A 22,011-nucleotide genomic window follows, 5' to 3' on the forward strand; every position below is an offset into this window, starting at 1 on the left:
TGTCCTTGACGACGAGGACAGCAGGTGACAGACAAGGGGAAGACAAATCTTTGCTTCCCTTTGGGCCACCTTCAGCCACGGGAGGCAGCTCCCTCTAGGCCTTGCTCCTCTCCTGTCCCCAAGGGCCCCCACTCCTTGACCTCCTGCTTCTTGCTCTGGCAAGGTCCTGTGGGCAGTTTCCAGATATGAGGTTTCAAAGGTTGCTAGGGGAAGGCAGGTACAACTTCCCCAATTAACTCACAGGTCAAGGCAGTCTCCTGCTGCGGCAGGTCTGTTGACTGCTTCCAGAGTGGCCCACTCTGACAATTCCCACACAAGAAAAATCCAGCAGATTCTGTCTGGGCCCAGCGTTCTTTAAGATGCTACCGTGGTCAAAACCAGGGGCCTCCCAGGCAAGATTGGGGGTAGGAAGCAGATAGAGTTTTAGAAATTTAGCCTGGAATCTGTCCCAGACACCAAGAGGGGGAGGGGCTGCCTCTGAGCTGGTTCAGGGTGGCTGCTGTGCACGGCCTGCCAGATTCCTCTTAAGAAATCCCCTTCTTGTAAACTAATCCAAGTGCTTTCATTCTGTGTGGTCCGGTGAGGATTTGGAAGGAGGCTTCCCCCTGGGTCTGTAGATGGGCTCCATGAGGCCCACGGGGTCCAAGGGCAGGAAGGCCCAGTAGCTGGCTCAATGGGCTGTAGCCTAGAATGGACAACGCTTCCTAGAACTGGGAACAGACAGAAGCCCAGAGCAACACCCTGTGGTGTATTGGACAGAAACGGAAGGTATGGGGGTGGGGTGGGGTGAGGGTAGGGCAGGGGCTAGTTTAGTTTCCTTGCCTGTAAAATCGGGGTAGCCAGTCATTCATTCCCACATTCACTAGTGGAACTGGTATCCTGAGAGGCAGAAGGGCATGCCTCTGGCCTTGGGAACTCACAAGCAAGAAGAGAGCAGAGCTCAAGGCCCTGTACCTGAGGCCCAGCTGAGAGAGCACGGAACAAAACTAATGCCCAGCTAATTAATGTGATACCCAAGAGCTTGGGCATGGCACGGGAAAGGGGGTAGAAGGATAATGTGGCAGGGAGGAGGAGGGGGAGGAGAGAGAGGAGAAGAGGAGGAGGAAAGGGAGGAGGAGGGGAGGAGGGAGAGGAGAAGAGGAGGAGGGGAGGGGAAGAGGAGGAGGAGGAGGAAGAGGGGGAAGAGGAGGAGGAAGAAGAAGAGGAGGAGGAGGAGGAAGAGGAGGAGGAGGTAGCTGCTGCCTTGGAGCTTGAGCAGGTCTCCTCCATGCTGAACTGGACCAGGAGGAAGAGGTACAGCCATGTGAGTGTGAGAGAAGCAGTCAGGCAGAGGGGCACGAGCTTCGGCCCAGCTGCCTGGTTATCAAGGGGTGTGTTATAGGCAGGTAGAGGGGGGGTGATGGATTTAGACCCCTAGCCAGCCTCTGGCTCAGCCAGGTCCTGAGAGGGCTCCCTCTCCCAAGCAGAAGGCAGAGACTCGGGGGTGTGGGGTGTGGGGTATGGGGTGTGCGGGGTGCACGCTGCTGGCAGGGGCGTGTGGCAGAGGTAGGGTAGGTAGAGGATGGGAGGGAGCGGGACAGAGACAGGTCTGACAGCTGCTCTCTTCTCTGGAATAGAGGGCTTCTGAGGCCTGGAAGGGACACAATAGCTCCGGGCAACTCCCGGTCTGCTGGATCTCGCGGTATGCTATGGTTCGCACTGGGATTTCACAGCACTAGCTAGCAGCCCAGGGCACGGGCCATCGAGGCGGCTGGGTGGGTAGCTGAACCTCGGCCCTAGACTATTGATTAGATGGAAGTGGTGATCTGGCCGAGAAGGTGGGAGAGAAGACAGGCCCGGTAGCCCAGGGGGAGGAGAAACTAGGAGCCTGATCCAGAGAGAAAGAGGGGACCCACAGGAGGCTGGCCAAGGTGACATTTGCTTAGTTGTGTCTGCTAGGTGCTGTCATGGTGGGTGGCCAGAAGAAATTAACCATGTGCCTCTCTACTCCTCCAGTCACCTAAACCCTGATGCTTGGCCTGTCCCGTTGTGGGCACCAATGCCTTGTCTTTAATGTCTATTAGTATCCCAAAAGGAAACTGGGAGACACAAAATGTGTTTGCTTGAACAGACGTGAAATGAGATTTAGTCACTGTAGCTTATCAGCAACCAGGAATTCCCAGAAGGAATGTGTTGCTGGGGAAGAAGAAGCATTTATTTATTGCCTACCGTGTACCCTCTTTCCAATGGTGGCCACCAACAGTCTATGCCTTCCCCATTACTTCTGGGCCACTGAGTGGACAGCCACTGAGTGGACGACAACTCGCTCCGTTCACAGGGGTAAGCCACCATGGAAATACAATTTGTTCAGAGACAACCTTGGCAGTAGTTGGCTACAGAAGTAGATAGTGTGTGACTCTGGTGTCCCCTGCTGCTCTGGCTGAGCCAAAGCAGGGAGATAGGCCCAGTCTGGTGTCTACAGGGAGGAGAAGCAGGACCATGGCTTGATGTCTGAGGACATAGTCATCTGCAGTTCTAACACACCCCCTTGGGCTCACTATCCTGGTGCACTGAGGCACAGATGCCAGTCTTGAAGGTAGAGAAGGCTGTCTCCTAGGAGGAGAGGGCACTGGGGAGTCTGGGACAAGCCCAGGTGGGTGGCTATTCCTGGCTCTTAAGATCTGGAACACCCCCCCGACACACACACTTTGGGGCTATTCAGCTCCCCGACTCTACATGCCCCTCCCCGGGGGCCTTCTGCACACTTTCCAGATGAGCTCTATCAGGGCTTTCTGAACCCTGAGCAGGCCACTTGAGCAGGTGACAGCAGTGGGCGACTGGCATCCCCACCGCTGGCAGCCAAGGCCTGGGACAGACCGTCTCCCAGGGTCTCCAGCCTCTCAGCTCTGCTCTGAAATGAATGCCATCTGTGTTGGAGCCTGTAGCGTGGTCACACGAAGCCGGGCACAGTCTACTTGGGAAGCAAAGAGGTTTGTTTTGGCTCATGGATCTGGAAGTTGAAGTTAAGATTGGGCAGCCTCGTTGGTTTGGGCCTCTCTGAAGGGCAGCACAGTATAAGGGGGGGCCTCATGGTAGAGTGAGCAGTTAACCTCTAGCCAGAAAGCAGAGAGTCCTACCAGGCCTGCCTTTTTCTCTCTGAGGACCCTCCCTCCTCCCCCTCCCCATCCCCTCGTGTGTAGCTGCTCCCACAGGCCTAACTCTCAAAGGTCTGATGGTACCGTCCAATCTTGCTCTCCTGAGCTCCTAGCCTTTAACACTTGGACTTTTGGGGTCACTTACCATATTTAGCTGAAAGCGGCAAGCCTCTCATGGGATCTTTGGGGGGAAAGGTGGCAGTTAAAAATGGATACATACCATTTTAAATCCTGAGCCTAATACCTGCTACATAGTAAGTGCTCAATAAAAAGTGAGCACTGCCTGTAGGACTTAGTGCACAGGGGACATAGATGACCTTTAACCTGTCATTCCAGCCTGGGTTGCCTGCCCAGATCTAAGCTCCCGGGGCAACCCTGATCCTTTCTGCAAACACCCAGCCTTGGCAGTCACCTGTGCTCCTTAACGTCATTCTGTGGATCTGACCTGCTTTTCTGCTAGGCCCTTCTCTTCTCCACTGAGGCTCCATGACTCCCCGTGTCTGTTCCCATTGGTTCCCTACCCTCCCACAGAGCCGTCCCGGGATAAGGCCACCGCCCCCTCCTGGTGTCCTCAGTCAAGTACACCTGTGTGGTCGGCCAAGATCCCAGCTTCTCAGAGGGGCAGGCAGTGTCTCTGCGGGTGCCCTGTCTTCTCCAGCTCTCAGATCTTAACACTATAATTACCCCCTCCCCATTCTGTTTTCAGTATCTCCTGAAGGAAAGGAAAAGAAAGTACAGACTCAGAAAGGCTGGCCAGCCGGGCCAGCAGTCTACCAAGTGCTGAGACCCAAACGCATACATATACTACCTGTAGGATAATGCACTTCCTATCCTGGCCCCCGGCCCCTGGCCCCAGCCCCTGATCTGAGGAAAGAAGCCTTGGGTGTCAGTCAGTGAACCTCAACCTCCTACAAAGATGTGACCTCACTGCTGGTGCTGGAGTTTTTCATGCTTCTCTGGACAGTGCCCTCCCCTCGGTGGTAGCAACAAGGCAAACTCTCCCCTCACACCTGCCGTAGTACCCCCTGGCTGCCCCAGCCAAGGCCTGCCAGGGTACCCTGCTAATTCATGCTGCCTTCTTGGGACCACTGCTGGCCCTGGAAGCAAAGGAAGCCACTCTGAGCCTAGGGCAGTGCCTTGTCAGGTAAAAGGGGACTAGAGCCAAGCCTTCAAGGCCAGCATGGGCCCTTCTGGCTGGGCTGCCAGTAGGGAGCCTATGCCTACCTAGGCTGTGTCAAGTAGCTGGCCCTCAGATTCCTCCAGCCCATCGGCCCTAGCTAGAGGCAGACGAGCGATGGCTGCCCCGGGAGGAAGAAGTTGCACAGTGAGAATCGTGAAGGGAGCAGGTGTCAGTGCCATTCTAGCACCAGTGCTGGACTTTCCCACGAATCAAGGGAAGCCGACGTTTTTCCTCTCCGGCCACTTTTATTCTTTTTTTTCTCCCTTTTTTCTAGGTGTGTGTGGGGCGGGGCACAGGCAAATTTGATCCTGATGCAGAGATGCGATCCCTGTTGTCCCCTCCCTTAAAGCCTCTAGCGGCTCTTTAGAAAGGACAAGGGTCCAATGATCCAGACCAAGGACGTAAGGGTGAGAGCAGAGGACACTGGGAGTGTTTGTCGTCGGGGTGTGTGTGTGTGTGTGTGTGTGTGTGTGTGTGTGTGTGTGTGTGTGTAGCTTTCCAGGGAGCAGGGATGAGAGCAGGAAGCAGGCAGACCAGGGTGAGGTCACCAAAAGGGGTCAGGCTGGTGGTGCAGAGTGCCTGGGCCTCCGGAGTCATCCCGGCTCCCCTCTTAACCCTGCTTTCTGTGAGTCTTGGTTGCAAAGTAGCAACTGCTCAGTGTGTTAGCTGAACAAACAAGTTTGCAAGTGTGGAACAAGGTACAAGAGATTCTTTGTCCTAGGACAAAAGGAAACTAAAACAAAGTGAGGGTGTGTGGTGTGTGATGTGTGGTGTATGTGTGTGTGTGTGTGTGGGGGGGGAGTGGTTCAGAACTTCTGAGAACTCTGACCAACTTCAAAAGTATTTCTACATGCGCTGCCTGGCTGTCAGCTTCCCACCGTGCCCTTCCTCCCTCAGATAGACCGGTGGTCTGAGACTCAAATAGGAACAATATACTTTGCAGGTTAACACTTCTGTTTGTAGTTAGAGTAAGTCCCTACTTGTCCTATGTTAGGTCCTTGCAAGTTGACGTTTCTGTTTGTAATCAAAGTTCCATTCCTTAGACCTGATATGAAAAACAAAACATAATTTCCTACCTACACTGAACTTGGGACCCTGTTCACTGGATATAATGACCCTGTCCCTTCCCTTTCCCGGTATCTGTCAAACGATGTAAAACAGATGACTCTCCCTACCTTGTGAACACCTTATCTCTCCTATAAAAGGGACCTCAAGAGGCCAATGGGGTCCCTTGAGTCAGTGGGCTGAATCAGGGTGAGAGTCCAAGGTTCACCCCAAAACACACCTTGTCATACCTGGACAGTTGTGGAGTTTGTCTTTTCTCCTCAGGATTTTCAGGTTTAGCACTGACCAATCCTTACATCTCCTGTGTTGGTGAATAGTGCATCATCAGTCTTTGCTTACACTGTACTGTGTAGATATTTGCCTCTCACGGCTATGACCTCAGTTTCCACCGAATAATCCCTGCGCTCCCTGCTCCCCGCTCACCCCCAGGTGTCCTCTGGAAACTCAAGAGCACCCTTTATCCTGCTTTCTAGCTCTTCAGAACCCAGTACCCCCTGAGGTGCGTCCCTGAGCTGCAAAATGGGGTGGGATAATGGTGGCTAAGAAGGTGCTCTGAGGAAATGAGACCATCAGCAGAGGGTATCCCCAGCCCACCTTCCAGGCGTGCCCCAGGCTTCTGGGTCAAGGCCCTCTGTCGCGCGTGGGATGCTGTCGTGTGCACCCTGCAGCTGTCTCCTCTCAGATTCTCATTGAACAGTTTCTTCTGTGACTGCCTCTCAGAGGAGGCTCCACATGCTGCTACCACGGCCCAAAGAGGCTGTGGTCGGCCAGCTCTGCAGTCTTTGCCACAATGGTGGTTTTAAAGAAAGGACTATCTCCCTCAGCCCCTCACTGCCACAGCCTTGCTTGTGTGTGCTTCTGCCTATCCCTGAACCTCCTGTCCTTGACAGCCTGCCTTTATCTGCTCCTTCTCTAGCAGCTTGGGGGCCAGGTTCACTATCTGTGGACAGCCTGGGGCTCCGAGCCTTTGTGGCTTCCAGGTAGAACATGGAAACCAGCTCCCAAACCCTGGGCACCGTGGGCCAACCCTGCAGGGGAGCAGCTTAATGACCTTGTGAGCAGTAATTACACCCCAGGGTCCATCTTAATAACCAGTATTCCCCCCATCAGTGTGCCTTAATTGAAAATGAGTAGGCGACACAAGTTGCTGTGAGGTTGGTTGGCAAGCCCTTAACGTGATATTAATTGTAGTAATTAGTAGTCACTTTGTGCTGGAGTCATCTATAAATAGGGGGTCCATTAGTTTAGCAAAAGAGCATGATTTAAAATGCAAACAAAAGCCCAATTAGTCAGCTAAATCACTCATCTTTTTGAGCAAATTCCCATGTTGTAGACAGGAGCCAGCAGAACCTGAGGGTCCTGGTCAGTTTACGGCTTCCGAACGGACACTCCACGGCAGAGGCCTAACTACACAACACTGTCTCTTTAAATAGGCTTGCCCAAGGAGGTTCTGGTTCTTGGAAGGTTCCAACAGACTCTTACTTTATTGGCACAGCTAGCGGTCACACTTCTCCCTCTGCTTTCTGATTGGTTCCCCCCAGAAGCACAGAAGTGCTTTTTAAAGGAACAGTAGCACAGTGCATGCCCAGACTCTGGGAGAATGGGTGGTGAAATGCAGTGGGGAGGGCCTCTCTCCTTAAATGCAGCTCTTGACAGTCCAGACAGAACGACCCACCAATGCCAAGTGTCCTGTGACCCAAATAGACTTGGGGAGCACAGTATTTCTCAGACTTGAGGGCACACAGTTCAGGTGGACCCAATATTCCTCACGGCCTTGGGGTATATCTGAGGTGGACACAGTATTTCTCACAGCTCCAGGCACACGTGTAAACTGGAGTGGCTGCACACAGAAGGCGGCTGGCCTGGAGAGGACTCGGCTGCAAAGGGAGGCAGCTAGATCCCCGGTGCTTTTTGTTTGGGGAAACACAGGGGTGCTCAAGTACTCTGCCAAGATGCTACCACCTGGGCACAGGTCCTGCCGGGTGAGGCAGACTACCAGAGCTCTGGTGCTCTGAGCAACCATGCCAAGTCCTTCCCCAAGCTGCTCCTGCCTGTCCCCCACCTACCCATCCCCACTCCTGTGTGGCCCACTGGGGTTGCTCTTGACGAAATTTGCATTTTATCAGAGATAAGCCACAAGAGGCAGCAGCCATTTCTGAGCATAGTAAGAAGAGAAGCCGTCCACTCCCCCTCATCTGAGAATGAGGGCAGCTCAGCGTGCGGTCCTTGTCCTTCTTACACCCTTTTTATGTCACTCAGTACTTACAACAGGTGGCTAGGCTTGCTATTTTGAATGTCCTATTTGACAAAATAAAACATTGGCAACCCTATGTGAGTCCCGAAAATATCTTTTAGAGGGTTTTTGCCAGGGGATGAAATCCAAGTGTCTGGGATTGTTGCGCTAAATGGCTGAATCAGGAACTTGAGGCGCAGTGAGTCATAGCTATACAGATGTATTCACGGAGGATGACTGTGGTGTGTGTGTGTGTGTGTGTGTGTGTAATATGGACATTGACAGACATATTTCCCATGACGAGAACTGAACATAGATAAAGAACTATGCAGAGTCCTGGGGGTAACCTGCTGTCTTACAGTAAGTGAGGAAACTTGTAGCAGTGTTTGCTACTTTGTGGGTTCTTCCTTTTTCCACCCTTTCAACCTCCTAACAGTAGATAGGAGAGAGAAAAGGCCAGAAAGGAAAAGGGCTATCACTAGACTGACTCCTGCTGATTAGGAGCGTTGAACTCCCTGGGGCAAGTCTGATCTTCACCATTGGGAGAGCTCATTTCTTCTTGTTGTTGGTTCTTCTTTGTGCACAGCTACTTACAAACCACAACAACCAACAGTGGCCATCCAACAAGCCACCACCCACTCACCCTGCCTCTCAGGGCATTTATCTCTAGAAGGTCTCCAGAATTCCAAAGGTCACACACTTGCAGAAACTCATTTGTAGCTGGCAAAATCACACCCCTGCTAGAGCACGAGGCAAATCACAGTCAGCTGCTGTGGACTGTCTGAAGCGGCCCCACATCCCACACCTGGGACTAAAACAAAAACATTGTTACAAGATGCCAACATTGTCACTATAGAAACTGAGGCTGAGCCAGGGAAAGAAAACATCCCAAGCCTTATACAGTGATTAGACAGCCCAGGCTCTCTCTTGCCAGCACACACTGGCAGCCTATTTCCCCAGGTCCTGCATAAAGACAGGAAGCAACATACACGAGGACAGTGGAACATGTTTCACTTCCTGGAAACTCAAAAACCATCAAACTCAGTTGACAACCAGTCATACCATATGCAGAAATTAGCTCGCAGGTCAGACAGGGATATAGCTTGGTGGTAAAGCACTTGCCAAATCCAAGTGGTTCAATCCTCAGTACTGGTTAAATGGAGGGGGGAAAGGCTAAAGACAGACGGGAGAGCCAAAGGTAGAAAACTACGGGAAGTCTCCGTGCTGTCTGTTGTTCCTCCTGGCAGGTCCTTCAAAGGTCAATGTGTTAAACGCTTGGTCCCAGCTTGCCTCTCTAGTCCTGGTGCTCTTAAGAGAGATGAGCCTGGGGAAGTCCTCTGAGTCACTGTGGTGTTCTCTCCAGGGCAGTGTGAGACTCGAGTCTCTTTCTCACTTCTGGGAAAGTCATGAGGGAATCGTTTCTCACGGCAGCATGCTCCCACCTATGATGAATTGTCCAACCCAACGGAGCTCTAAAACAACACACCCATCTACCTGGAGGTTCCAGCCTCAATAGGTGTACAAATAAAATTTGATCCGTTCTGGTTCAGTAAAAACAAGCCTTGAACTTCTTACTCCCCTGCCTTTATTTCCTGAGTGCTGGGATTACAGAATTGTACCATCGCACCCGACTTGGGAAACTTTTTCTAAGTCGGCTGTAGTGGGTATTTGTTGTCATGGCTGGAAGCTGACTGACAGCCTCAGATCTAGCGATGGAATCTCTCTCAGTCGTGGGGATGCACAATGGCACTAGCATCGAAGAGACAAAGCCAGCGGTGTGGCAATTAAAGACGTGTGCTTCAAAGATTCAAGAACTCCACGGCAACGTGCAGAAAAGGCGACACTCTCTGCAAATTGCACATCTCGGTAGTAGACTCTGTCTGATACAAAGGACTCTGAGGACTCGGAAAAGACAAGACAAATGATATGAACAGAAATGCCTTCCGAATCTAAACGCAGTAAGAGTCTGATTGGCTGTGAAGCATCATTAGCCCCCAGGGGAGTGAAATCAAAGCCTCAGTGAGATGCCACCTTACACTGGGATGGGCAATCTCAAAACTTCTAGGGCTGGTGAAGTAGAAGGATCTGAACCTCACGTCTCGGATGGAGTTTGTCAAGGCCTCTGGGAGAGAGGTCTGGAAGCTCCAGAGGGTCACAGGCTGAGTAATCCCACCCCTTGGTGGATGCCCACGGGAGCTGAAAGTACACAGCTCCCTCTTGACGCCGGGGAACCACCACAGAGGTAAGTGCCCCAGTATCGGATGGATAAACAGATGAGTCTGGTGAGCATGTGGGGAGGGGACATGCATCCTCGCCTCTCTGGGAGGGATGGATGTCCAGGAAAGAAATACTCATTATACACTGTATTTGAAATGTGGTCATTTTAAAATGACCACATGACCAGGCAACATGACACACACCTGTATTCCCATCACTTGGGGAAGGAAGGCAGGAGAATTGGGAGCTAAAGGGTCAGCCTGGGCTACAACATAAGATCCTCTTACAAAACCCAACGGAAAATCAAAAGAAAAATGTCGAAACAAATAACGAAAGCCCACCCACACAGTTTTCTAAAGGCCCCTCTCTCCAATTTTATATCTCAGGCAAAGTGACAGTCAAGCGGAGACCTCACAGATGGGGAAGTGGTCAGCCAGGAAGTGAACAGGAAGGAGTCTGGGGTGTGCTGGGAGCAGCAGCAGCCCCTGTGGCAGCCACCGCAGCCGCCGAATTCACACCTGAGGTCCCACACAGTAGTTGCGAGAGGACTCAGAGAAGACTGGTAAGATCTGTGATGAGACTCCCGAGAGGACCTGAAGCATGGGCCTAGAGATAACATGGCCTCGGGGATGACAGGGTCTGCACTGTGCTGTGTGGTGTAAATGTGAGGACTCTGTGGGACACAAATGCCAGGCATCCACCCACCCAGCCAAGGCAGCAGCCTAAAGTGGGGCTAGCTTGCCTAACAACTTTCAGCCTCAGGGGTGCTGGGTAAATGTCCCTGTGACTATGAAACGGGAGCCAGTTAATCCCCTGTGGCAGGAAGCTCTGAGAACTGTGCCACACAGGAAGGCCAAATGACACGGGGTGAGAAGGCCCAGGTGTTAGCCTATGGGTGGTCACACTAGGCTTCCCCCAGCGACCTAGCAACAGCTTATGTCATCACTTTTTCCAGATCAAAGGACTGCTCAGTAGGTCTTCAGGCGGGTCCCTCTACCAACTGGAGCCGGGGCCATCCCTGAGCCTAATGCCTACCTGGCAGCCTGTGGGTCCCGCACCCCTAAATGGACAACCTTGTCTGACCTCGATGAGGATGTGTCTAGTCCCACAGCAACTTGATGTACAGGGTGAGGAAATGGGGGTTGACACCCAGAGGGGGGCTTCTCCTTCGACGGGGGATGGGGAAAGACTTATGTGAGGGTGAACTGGGAGGAGAGGAAGGGCTGATGTTTAGCTGTAAAGTGAATAAATAAATTGGAGGAGAATCTGTTTCATGGCATTTAAAAAAAGATGGCTCCCACCCCAGTTTTCTGCTCCCACGGATTCCCGGTTGGTCTCTTCCCACTTTCTGCCCTCTTGGCCCTTCTCTTGTCCCTCTGCCTCTATCCCTTCTCCAGGTCCTAAGCCTTCCCCAAATAACCCCCCTTAGACCCATATTTGTTGCATGGCGTGATTTTTGAGGACACCTTGGCCTGGGCCCTGCTCACTGTGTTATATTTCACCACACTGGGCAGCTCACTAAACAGGGTTCAGCGGCTGCCTCATGATGATTCCCACAGGCAGCAAAAGCCTCTACCAGGATTCTAGAGCCAAGGCTTGGACCAGGACCAGGGCTGTCTCCTTGGTGTCTGGCCCTGGCATAGATTGTCTAGGAGTTCTACTCTTCCTGGGTGTAACCTAGGCATAGCCACACGGGGCTAGGTGTGGGGAGGGGCGTAGGCTCCTATGCCCCCCCCGGGGATCCCCCACACCACCACTCCACCTCGGCAACCCTAAACTCCAAGTCTCCACTCAGAAGTATTTTTGGATGGCCTTTACTTAGCCATCACCTCTGGTGACAGAAGGCATCCGCTGTCCCTCTCCCTTACCAGGTAGTGCAAGGCAGGAAGCGCCAGTCCTCCGGTCCTACCTGGGTCTGGGGACAGGCCCTCTCCTGGACTACTCTGACTCCCAGCCCCTAATCACCTCATCCATACACAGAAGTACCAAGTACAGGCCAGCAACCTAGCCACAGAGCTTATGTGACCAGCACACACACTCCAAAACAGGGCGAGTTCTGGGCACCTTTGTGGGGTACTGGAGCGTGCTGGTGTGTGACATGTGCAGTGTATGTAGTATGACCACGGGGGCAGCCTGTGAAGTTCGAGGGGCAGAGACTCGGTTGGACCCCGGGGGCCACTGTGGCTTTATTTTTTTTCACATTTTTTTTCACTTTTTTTTTTTTTTTTTTGGTTCTTTTTTTTTCGGAGCTGGGGACCGAACCCAGGGCCTTGTGCTTCCTAGGTAAGTGCTCTACCACTGAGCTAAATCCCCAGCCCCGCCACTGTGGCTTTAAAGTTTGTGTCGCCCCAGCCCCTCTGCTGCCAAAGCTTATCTTGTCCTCAGGTCCCTCCCTGCCACTTTCACTGACCTGGTCACTCAGGGAAACTACCTGTGGACACTGGCCGGGGTCCAAGGCTAGCATCCACAGCCACAGGAGGCTCCTGGGGGCAGGCTCCCCGTCTTGCCTCCCTCTGCCTGTGCCAGGAGACCTCTGCATGACAGAAAGCCAACTTCCTGGCACCCTGTTTACCCCCTCTCCCCTCCTCTTTCCTCTCCTCTTCCAGTCAACCCCCACGCCCATTCTCTCTGGTGGAGTCTGGAGACCAGGAGACTGGAGTCCAGGAGACCCCTTGGCAGCCTGATCCATCCCACCATCTTGGTTCTATTAGACCTGTCAGAGGTGGGACTTAATCTTCCTGGGACTATTAATAGTCCCATCAGGAGTGCTGAGCAGTAACCTGCCTTTATTAGCAAGGCAGTGCCAGCTGGCGTGCCCCACCCCCACACAGGTTGCTGTGATGTCAGCAGTGGCAACTGCGAGGAGCCAGCACCAGGCGTGGGGTGTGGGGTGGGGTGTGGGGTGGGGTGTGGGGTGGGGTGTGGGGTGGGGTGTGGGGTGGGGTGGGGGGTGGGGATGCGGGGCAGGTGTGGCAGAGGAGGGCAAGTCAGGCCCCATGCCTTTCAGCCTCACTCAACCTTTGACCTACTCCCTTCATTCTTCTGCCACTTTAGGAAGTTTCTCCCGGGGCTGCAGCCTGTCCCTTTGGGCTGTGCCTATGACAAGTCTGTAATTGTTGGGCCTGATGCTCCATTGCCCTAACACAGAGTCCTCTAGAGAGTGCCAGCCTGAAGGGGGGCATCCTCTATTGAAGACCAATGGCTGTTTGGTTCCCTCCACCAGGCACTTCCATACTCAGCTCCCTGCTCCCACTAGGAGCCTCGCCTCACTGTCCCTGTTCCCCCAGGGAAGGTGCTCTCTATGGGCACCTTCCTATGGAAACCTATGGAAACTTCACCTATAGTTTCACAAGGGCCATCCAGTCCAGCTGTGAGTCAACTGCCTTGGCTGGATTCAGATTAGCAGAAGAAACCCAGGCAGAACGATTTGCTTATACACAGACATGGAGCGGAGCCTGGGTGTCCAGCAGCTCAGACACCTGGGGAAACAGACCACAGCCAAGTTCTCTTCCCTAAGAGCAACCACTCACCCCGAGGAGGAGCAGGAGCAAACACGGAGGCCACGGCTCATCTTTCCTTGCCATTGGGCTTTCAAGACCCATACTGATGCCCAGGGCGTTCATGGGGAAACTGAGTCTGGGCAGACCAAGGAGCTGCAGCCAACTTCCCAAGCCTGTAGTTAGGAGCTAGGGGCAGCGCACAGATGAAGTTACAGATGTGGGAAGGTCCGGGACTGCGTGGGTGGGGAGTCTCTCCTTGCTGCAAGCCCTGATGTAACGCGCATGTGTGTTCGAGAGAGCGTGTCAGTCACAAGTGGGCCAAGCACGCTGAGGTGGTCTGAGCCTATGTGCCCCAGCTGATCCCACTCCCAGGACAATGCCTGCTTGGCGAGCAGAGTGGACCAACGACATGGGCCAGGGCCGACTCCAAGGGAAGAGCACATAATTTAGTCACCTTTGCTGAATTATTTAACCACCACGGGGGTGGGGGTGGGCATGGGGTTACGAAGCTGAGATTAAGCACTAATGCTGTGCTTAATCTGAGCAATACATAGTCCCCTCTTTCTGGTTTTGTTTACCAAACTGAATTAAAGTTGCTCACAATCAATTATTTGATTCCCCCACAGGGAAGTGAGGCATTTGCCACAGGGCACACTCACCCACTACAAGGAACCCTCCGATCCAGGGGGGGCGCAGCAGCCCCTCACTCCTGCCACACACCTGATGCCCACCCTGACCCCTAAATCCTTCAGAAAAAATCTAGTGACCTGACCCTGCCGCTGCCTGTGACACTGACAGGCCAGCCCAGAGCTGCAGCGCGCACCGGTGAGAACGCCCTGTCTCTCCTGGACTCTCTAGCTGAGGTACCGTGAGCATCTTTCCTCCAGGCACAGAGGCTGAAGAGGTCAGGGGACCTGCCCCAGGTGACAGGCAGTAAAGGACAGTGGAGGAGCCACTGAAGTCATAGTCACACCCCCAGGTCGGTCCCCACGCTGCTGCTAGTCACCGATGGGTAAGGAAATGCCTCTGTCACTCCCCAAGGGGAAGTGCAAACCCACCTTTCCCTCCTCAGCTTCCCTCATACAGGCAAACAAACCTGGCGGAGTCAGCGCCACCCGCCACGCCACCGGTGGGACCGCCACTGGTGGGACCACGACATCAAACACAAAGGAGCAGGAAACAGAAGGACCACCCTGTTCCTAGCGACATCTTTGAGCCACCATCCCATTCAGAAATACCGTATAGCATTCCTAGACCTCTGATTGGACCAGCCAAAGCAAACCTGCCCTTGTCAAGGCCTCTGCTGGTGTTTCCCATTACTGCCTGAGGCTTTCCCAGCTGATAAGATTCAGACACAAGCGTTTGCTGCCAGAGCCCCTGATCAACCTGCTCCAGTGGTGCTGTGACTGCGCTGGGCCAAGGGAATGGCACTGTTAGGAGGTGGGACTAGATGTGTCCCTGTGGGCGTGGGCCTTAAGACCCTCATCCCAGCCACCTGGAAGCCAGTATTCTGCTAGCAGCCTTCAGGTGAGGATGTAGAACTCTCAGCTCCTCCTGCACCATGCCTGTCTGGATGCTGCCATGCTCCTGCCTCGATGATACTGGACTGAACCTCTGAACCTATAAGCCAGCCCCAATTAAATGTTGTCCTTATAAGACTTGCTTTGGTCATGGTGTCTGTTCACAGCAGTAAAACTCTAAGACAGCTATCACTTTGTGAAGGTTTGTAAGTAGCAGTCACCCCCCCCGACCCCTGCACACCCTTTTTGTAAAAAAGACTTTTAAACTGACAGTGGGTAGTATACATCTGTGATCCCAGCACTAAGAATTGCCAAGAGTTCAAAGTGAGCCTCAACTACATAGCCAGACCCCATTTCAAAAAGAGAAAATATTTTTAGTTATTTTAGCAGCTAGAAAACTTGGCAAAGCACTTGCCTCACAAAGCGAGGACCTGAGTCTGGCCCTCTAGCACATTGAAAAGCCAAGCTTGTGTGCCAGAGGCCTTGGCGGCGGGAGAGTGCTTGCTGCTCTTCAAGAACACCAGAGTTTGATTCCTAATGCCCACTTTGGTTGGCCACGTCTGTATCCAGCTCTGGGAACATGACGCCTTCTCTTAGCATCTTTGAGTACCTGTGCCCACGGGGCAGAGACTCAAGCACCAATACACACCGTTTAAGAATCATAACATGGGCTGGAGAGATGGCTCAGTGGTTAAGAACACCCGACTGTTCTTCCAGAGGTCATGAGTTCAATTCCCAGCAACCACATGGTGGCTCACAACCATCTGTAAAGAGATCCGATGCCCTCTTCTGGTGTATCTGAAGACAGCTACAGTGTACTTATATATAATAAATAAAATAAATCTTAAAAAAAAAAAAAGAATCATAACATTTTTTAAAGGGGCTGAGCATAGTGGTATGTGCTTGTAATCCCAGTGCTGGTCCGGTGGGGGCGCTGCTGAGGTGTGAGGGGCTTGTGGGGGGAAAGTGGGTCCCTGGAGCTTGTTGACTAATCATTCTAGCTGAAATCGGTATGTTTCAGGTTTAGTGTTGAGAAGCAATTGAAGAAGACACGTTCTCTGGCCTCCATGTGCACACGTGCATGGGCACACACACATACACACACACACACACATGTACATATACAAGAAGATCCCCCAAGATAGCACCCGAGGAAGACACAAGTTCTCCATGTGTGTTCATAGACATACACAGCAAAAATGAATAGTCTTAGGTTTGAATGAGAATGGCCCCCCATAAGCTCATGTTTGAATGCTTGGTCCCAGTTAGTGGAACTGTTTGGAAAGGATTAGGGGGTGTGGTCTTGTTGGAAGAGCCTTGAGGTTTCCAAAGCCCACACAGCACCCGGTCTTTCTCTGCTTCCAACTGGTGGATCAGGATGTAAGCTCTCAGACACTCCTCCAATGCCACGCCTGCCTGCCTGCCTGCCTGCCCGCTGCCCTGCTTTCTGCCTTGATGGTCATGGACTAATCCTCTGAGACTGTAAAGAAACCCCCAATTAAATGCTTTTTTAAAAGTCGCCTTAGCCATAATCTCTCTTCACAATAATAGAACAGTAAGACGTCAAAACTGAAAGTATGGTCTGGTTCCCACATACTTCCTGCCCACCCACCCATCCACCGCACCCCACCCCCCACCGCTAAAGCCTAATGGTAGGATGTTGTCACCACCCAAAGCCCTTGCTTGCTCCTGGTCTCACTTCGGTGGGGTCCCTTCTAACGATCCGGGACAGCTGTGCCACTGAGGCACTCGAAGCAATTGCTGCCCTGGATTCCCCAGCTCACTGCTTGCTTAGCCCCATTCAGCCCCAACGTCACCAATCACCTTCTCATTGTCTCCAGACTTGGACTTTTCAAGGATCCCAGGGCACTGAGCCCTCTCAGACCCCAGTGTCCTATCACGCCTTGTGTATCAGATACGTTTCTTGTTGCTATGATAAAAGACCCAAAAGGAGCAAACCAGAGGAGACCACGTCTGCCTAACAGAATCTCAAGGAATACATTTCACCATGGCAGGGAGGTCATGGCAGAGGGAGCTTGGTCCCCTGGGACCTACTTCAGGTTCCACGACCTAAACAGCACCACTAGCAGGGTCCTGGTTCACCTACACTAGTCCATGGGGACATCTTATATGCAAACCGGAACCTCTTGACAGCTCTTTTTCAGCACAGAGTAATATTCCATTGTTTGGACATACCACAGCTATTTCATCCACCTCCTCACAGGACAATCTTGCTTCCAAGTTCAGAGACCCAGTAGTGCTGCCCCCAACACAGTGTGCAAGTCTTGCTATGTGTGCATCTCCAGCGCCTTTGGCTGAATGTGGCTGCATCGGAGAGTCTCCTGAAGGCTGTCCCATTTTCCACTCCCAGAAGCAGAGCACGAGTCTCCTCAGCACTAGGACACTCACACTCTTCTATCCTTCCATCTCTCACTGAAAGGCTGGCCACTTGTCCTGCTAACACAGCAGCTGCCTGAGCCCAGCTTGAGTGGGTGATTTGAGTGGACCCCTGACCAACATTCAGGGCAATCAGGTCCTGCTAGGATGAGAAGCATAGGACATCGAGACATGCTGCCCCAGTCCACAGGACGAATGAGGGACATAACCCAGCTGCTGAAAATACTCTGTCTCAAGATTGTTCCTACTGCCAGCAATTTGGAGAGCTACCTCAGCTGAGGTTAGCCCCTTCACCCAAGTCCTCTTTCTAGGGATGCCCACAGCCAAAAACCAATAGGAGGGGCTCACGAAGGCCTCTCACTACCCAAGGTACTGAGGTGAGACCAGGGCCAAATTTGGGGATGACGTCACACAACACCTGCCTTTTACGTTCCTGCATCCCTGCCTGTCCTTGCACGGGCATCCAAACGGAGCCTCCGAGGACCCAGCTCAGCCCCCAGTTACTGAGACATTCAGTCTGCAGAGAGGTAGAGACCTGGAGAGTAGGAAGATGAAGGTGCTGAGGGCCAGTTGGCTCCAGGGAAGGTGAGCCCAGCATCCATGGAGACTCCAGTGTTTTCTCTGGCTACGTACGAGTTTGGCTCCTCCCAGCCCTTGGGGTCTGCGGATACTGGTAACCCCTTCGGTTAAGCTATTCGCCACCACCCGACCATCTTGAAACACAGCTACCCCGTGCTGCATGAGTGAGACTGAAGCCGGGAGGGAGGGACTGGATAGAGGCAGGGCCAGGTTTCCAGCCTTTGTTCATCAGTGAACAAAGTGTCTATCAGGGTCACGGGTGTTCCACCAACTCAGAATCTCCATGGTCACTCCCAGGAACCAGTGACAGTGACAGAGAAAGACAGGAAACAATTAGAATGTTTGAGATCAGTGCTGTGGTCCTGTTAGAACACCAGAGACTAATGGAATCAACTCGGAGGAGCCGACAGCCATGTCCAGGCCGGCAGGAAGCCAGAGCCCTCTGGGAAAAGAACTGGGAGTGGGGATTGGGGGGGATCCTGACTGAGAGAGAACAAATGGTCCACAGAACTTACACTTCAGTTTTGAGTGCTTACCACTGTTCCTTGTGGCTCGGAGGTGTAGTCGACACTGATTTCTCCTTTCTGTGAAGTTGGGCCTAGTGCAGCTCAATCTCCCGATTGCTCTCAAGAATCAGGATCTCGGGGTTGGGGATTTAGCTCAGTGGTAGAGCGCTTGCCTAGGAAGCGCAAGGCCCTGGGTTCGGTCCCCAGCTCCGAAAAAAAGAACCAAAAAAAAAAAAAAAAAGAATCGGGATCTCTGGTGGAAACAGAGTCTGCCCGTGGTAAGAGCTGAGGTGTCTCATGGTCCTGTCCTAGAAGGGACAGTCCACATTGCCACCCCCATGTGGCTCAGCCACAGGCCAGGAAATGCTAGCCTGTATTATTCATCCTCATAGATTAGCTTCTACTCTGTGTCCTGCCTCCCCAGCACACCAGCCTGCTGCTGCTCATGGCCGACTTTCTCAGCCATTTTTTGGTGCTTGTAATCAAATAATCCTGATGTGGAAACTGGTACCAGGAGCAGGATTCATGCAAAACCCTGAGGGATACAGGAGCCTCTTGTGACAAAAATGATGGGCTCAGGTTTACGTTACTGGGCAGGGAAGCGATGGCCAACGACACGCAGTCGTGAGATAATCGTGTTATACCCTCCAGTCACTTGGGACTAGGTGACAGTCAAAAGTGAGGGTGAGTAGCAGTCGCCATGGGGCAGTTTATAGAGGATGAGGACTCTGTCCCCATTGGACACTGTATAATTTAAAAGGAGAAAATGACAAGCTCAAATCAGAATGTTCACCCCAAGGCTCAGAGTGAAATTTAGGGCCATTACACAGGCATGCTGAGCAAATCTTTTATTGCATATTGCCATGGAATTGAAACTGCTCACGACTGAACTTAGAGATGGGTTTTGAAGTTACCGAATTGCAGTGTTGGCTGGACCGGCAGCCTCACCAGGTCCCTTTTGTGAGAGGAAACGAACAGGCCAGGAAATATTAATATCCTATTGCAACAACGCAGCCTGGGAAGATCCAGTGCCCCCCACCGAGGAGGAACCTGAGCCCTCGGGCTCCTGGGACTCCACCTCGGTTTCCTCATGACTAACTCACGGTGTCTTCTAGAACACTCAGGATCTGGACTTAGCTCAGTGCGCTCCACATGCAAACATGCTGACATGGAGTGTGGAAAACTAAGAATTATACTTAGATTGGCAAGTTGCATGTGGTGGCTGGCACACGCCTTCATTCTCAGCCCACAGAGGCAGGCAAACCTCTGTGAATCCAAAGCCAACCTGGTTGACATAGCCAGGTCGGGGACAGCCAGGGCTATACAGTTGAGACCCTTTGTCATTAAAAAAAAAAAATTACTAAGACCCACGGGTGTACGGAGGGAGGACCATGGGATGGGCGTGAAGCTCCCTCAGTCCAGGTGGGAACATGAGTATGAGCTTGGCTGTTTATGGGTAACGGTGTAGCAACAGGAGATTCCATGTTCAGGGTGTTCTCTCAGGCGGTTGGCAGAAACTCCGACGAGAACCAGAACCAAATGATGACCTGCGCTAATTGGCAAAAAAAGACCGGAAAGTCCTTGGCACTGTGACTAAATAAAGCTAAAGTAGCCAGAGCCAGGGCTGCTGAAGGGTCTGCAAGGCGTGCCCATCAAGAGGCCATCCCCATTCCACCTCGCTTAGAGGACACCAGCAGTGACGACCACGCGCATGTCACCTTTGCTCTTAAAGGCTAGCTATGTGAGCGAGAAAGATGCAGTGCACGCGTGCGGTGAGGTGGCCCTGCAGAAGACACCAGGGGTCTGTGGGGTGGGGAGCACGGATACGGTAGAAGCTGGGAGTGAGCCCATCTTTCACCACCAGGCCTGGACACTGTGAAGGGCGGAGAGACGGGGGTTGGTGGGGGTGGGGGGGTGGAAGGAACTGAATGAAAGCCCAGGCCAGGAGAGTCTCAGACCATGGGTGGCTTTGCAAAAAGTATCAGCCAGCCTTGGGCAAGCCCTGAGCCACGGGGCCTGGGGAAGGAGTCTTTACCACGTGGAGGCTTGGTTGTCACCAGAGACAGAAGGCTACAGTGGCCCGTGAGGAAATAACACGGCAGATCTGGCTTGGTGTGTACTGATGAGCCTGTACCCCTGTCACCTGGGGACTCCTGGCCCAGGCAGTGGCAGACCCAGGGCTGAGCCTATACAGTGACATCCAGAACATGAAGTTACTCTTGCTGTCCGAGGAAATAGAAGCCATTGCCGGGGAAAGAAAACTCACAGGCTTTCCCAACCACAGGACCATGGCCTATCAGGAAGAGTCAAGAAGCCAGGTGTGACCCTTAAAACTACATTACTGTAAACTAGAAATGACCTCCTCCTACCCCTAGGGACCAGGAAACCGAGTGTCACCACCGAACCACAGAAATGTCTTTATGTCAGTTCTGACTGGTGGGTTGGCCAGTGTGGGACAGCGAATTTGTCACAGTGGCACTGCCACTCCAGGACTGCCCCTCTAGCAGTGCCTGACCCCCCGCCAATTGCTTTGGTCCTGCAAGCGCTAAAGCGCTAGCCACTGCAGTCCGACTCTGTTTGCTGGTTTGGAAAACAGAGAGTGAGACGAAATGTGCCAGGAGTGATTTCGCCTACAACTGGGCTGGAGGTAGGGTAGGTTTAGCCTGCAGTCCGGGCCAACCTCCGTGCCCTTGGCTTCAATGCAGCAGAGGTTTCTGCTTGGTTCAAGGTTCCTAACCACACACAAGGTTCCTAACCACAGGACCACAAGCCAAGCTTTGGGAAACCGAGGGGCGTCTACTAACAGCGCCACACTAAGTGTCTGTCTGACTTACGTGTCTCATTGCCATGACAGACTGTCTGACAGATGCGACTTGAAGGAGAAAGGGTTCATTCTAGCTCACAGATCCATGGGATACAGTCCTTCTTGGTAGGGAAGTCATGAAGGCAGGAGTGTGAGGCAGCAGGTCACGAGACACCACAGCCAGCTGGTCACATGACATAGCTGGTCACCTGACTGGTGGATGCTGGTATTTAGCTTGCTTTCTCCTCTTTCTTCAGGCCCCATGGGCTGGTGCCATCGGGGCGGGTCTTCCCTCGTCTGTTAAAACTTGTTGGAAACAGAATCGCCATGGAAATGCACCTCTCGGGCTGTCTTCGAGGTTGATTTCAGGCAAGCCTAGAGAGAGTCTAGCAGAACAGAGGTCATAAGGGACCTACAGGGAGAAGGGACCCGTGAGCGAGACAGGGACGCAAGGGTAGATTCAACATCAGCAAGGGTCCAACGGAGTCTCGCCTGTTGGAATGTCCTCCTGGTGGCCAGGAATGAGCAGGCATATGTCCTAAGTCAACAGGAGGAAGGGGACCTGCTTGGCTTTTGAAAGTAGCCTCAGACCAAGCTGTGTAAGACAGACCCAGAAGCGTTGCACATCGAGCTGTAGCAGCAAGCCAAGCTCTATCTCGGTCACTCTGTGGAGTCCTATTTACACCCTTCAAACATCGCGTGTCCACCACGGGCCTTGCCTCAGCACCCAATCAGCCCGAGCCCACGGAAGCGGCAAGAAACTGCAGCATACCACCCAAAGGTTTTTGCTGCGTTTCTCTCTATGGAGTCCTCACAAATGCAGCTCAACTATGCATGCACGTCGTTAGCAAAGATTCCTTCGTCCCGTGTCCTTTCA

General features: G+C 52.8%; 1 long non-coding RNA gene across 10 annotated transcripts; it reads left to right on the forward strand.

The window, feature by feature from the left end:
• Nucleotides 1-564: 564 nt before the first annotated feature.
• On the forward strand, nt 565-15,702 carry LOC120098856 (uncharacterized). 10 transcript variants are annotated; one of them, XR_015645124.1, is made up of 6 exons: nt 570-768; nt 8,976-9,854; nt 10,216-10,391; nt 10,785-10,956; nt 12,436-12,551; nt 13,956-15,036. It is a non-coding gene; the product is annotated as an uncharacterized LOC120098856 (long non-coding RNA). The 10 variants fall into 10 exon arrangements; XR_015645127.1 differs by lacking the exon at nt 12,436-12,551 and having other exon boundaries at nt 572-768; nt 13,956-15,702; XR_015645126.1 differs by lacking the exons at nt 570-768; nt 12,436-12,551 and adding an exon at nt 1,170-1,293 and having other exon boundaries at nt 13,956-15,702.
• The last annotated feature ends 6,309 nt before the right edge of the window (nt 15,703-22,011 follow it).

The sequence above is a fragment of the Rattus norvegicus genome, chromosome 20, assembly GCF_021556685.1.
Source record: "Rattus norvegicus strain SHRSP/BbbUtx chromosome 20, alternate assembly SHRSP_T2T, whole genome shotgun sequence".
Lineage (NCBI taxonomy): Eukaryota > Metazoa > Chordata > Mammalia > Rodentia > Muridae > Rattus > Rattus norvegicus.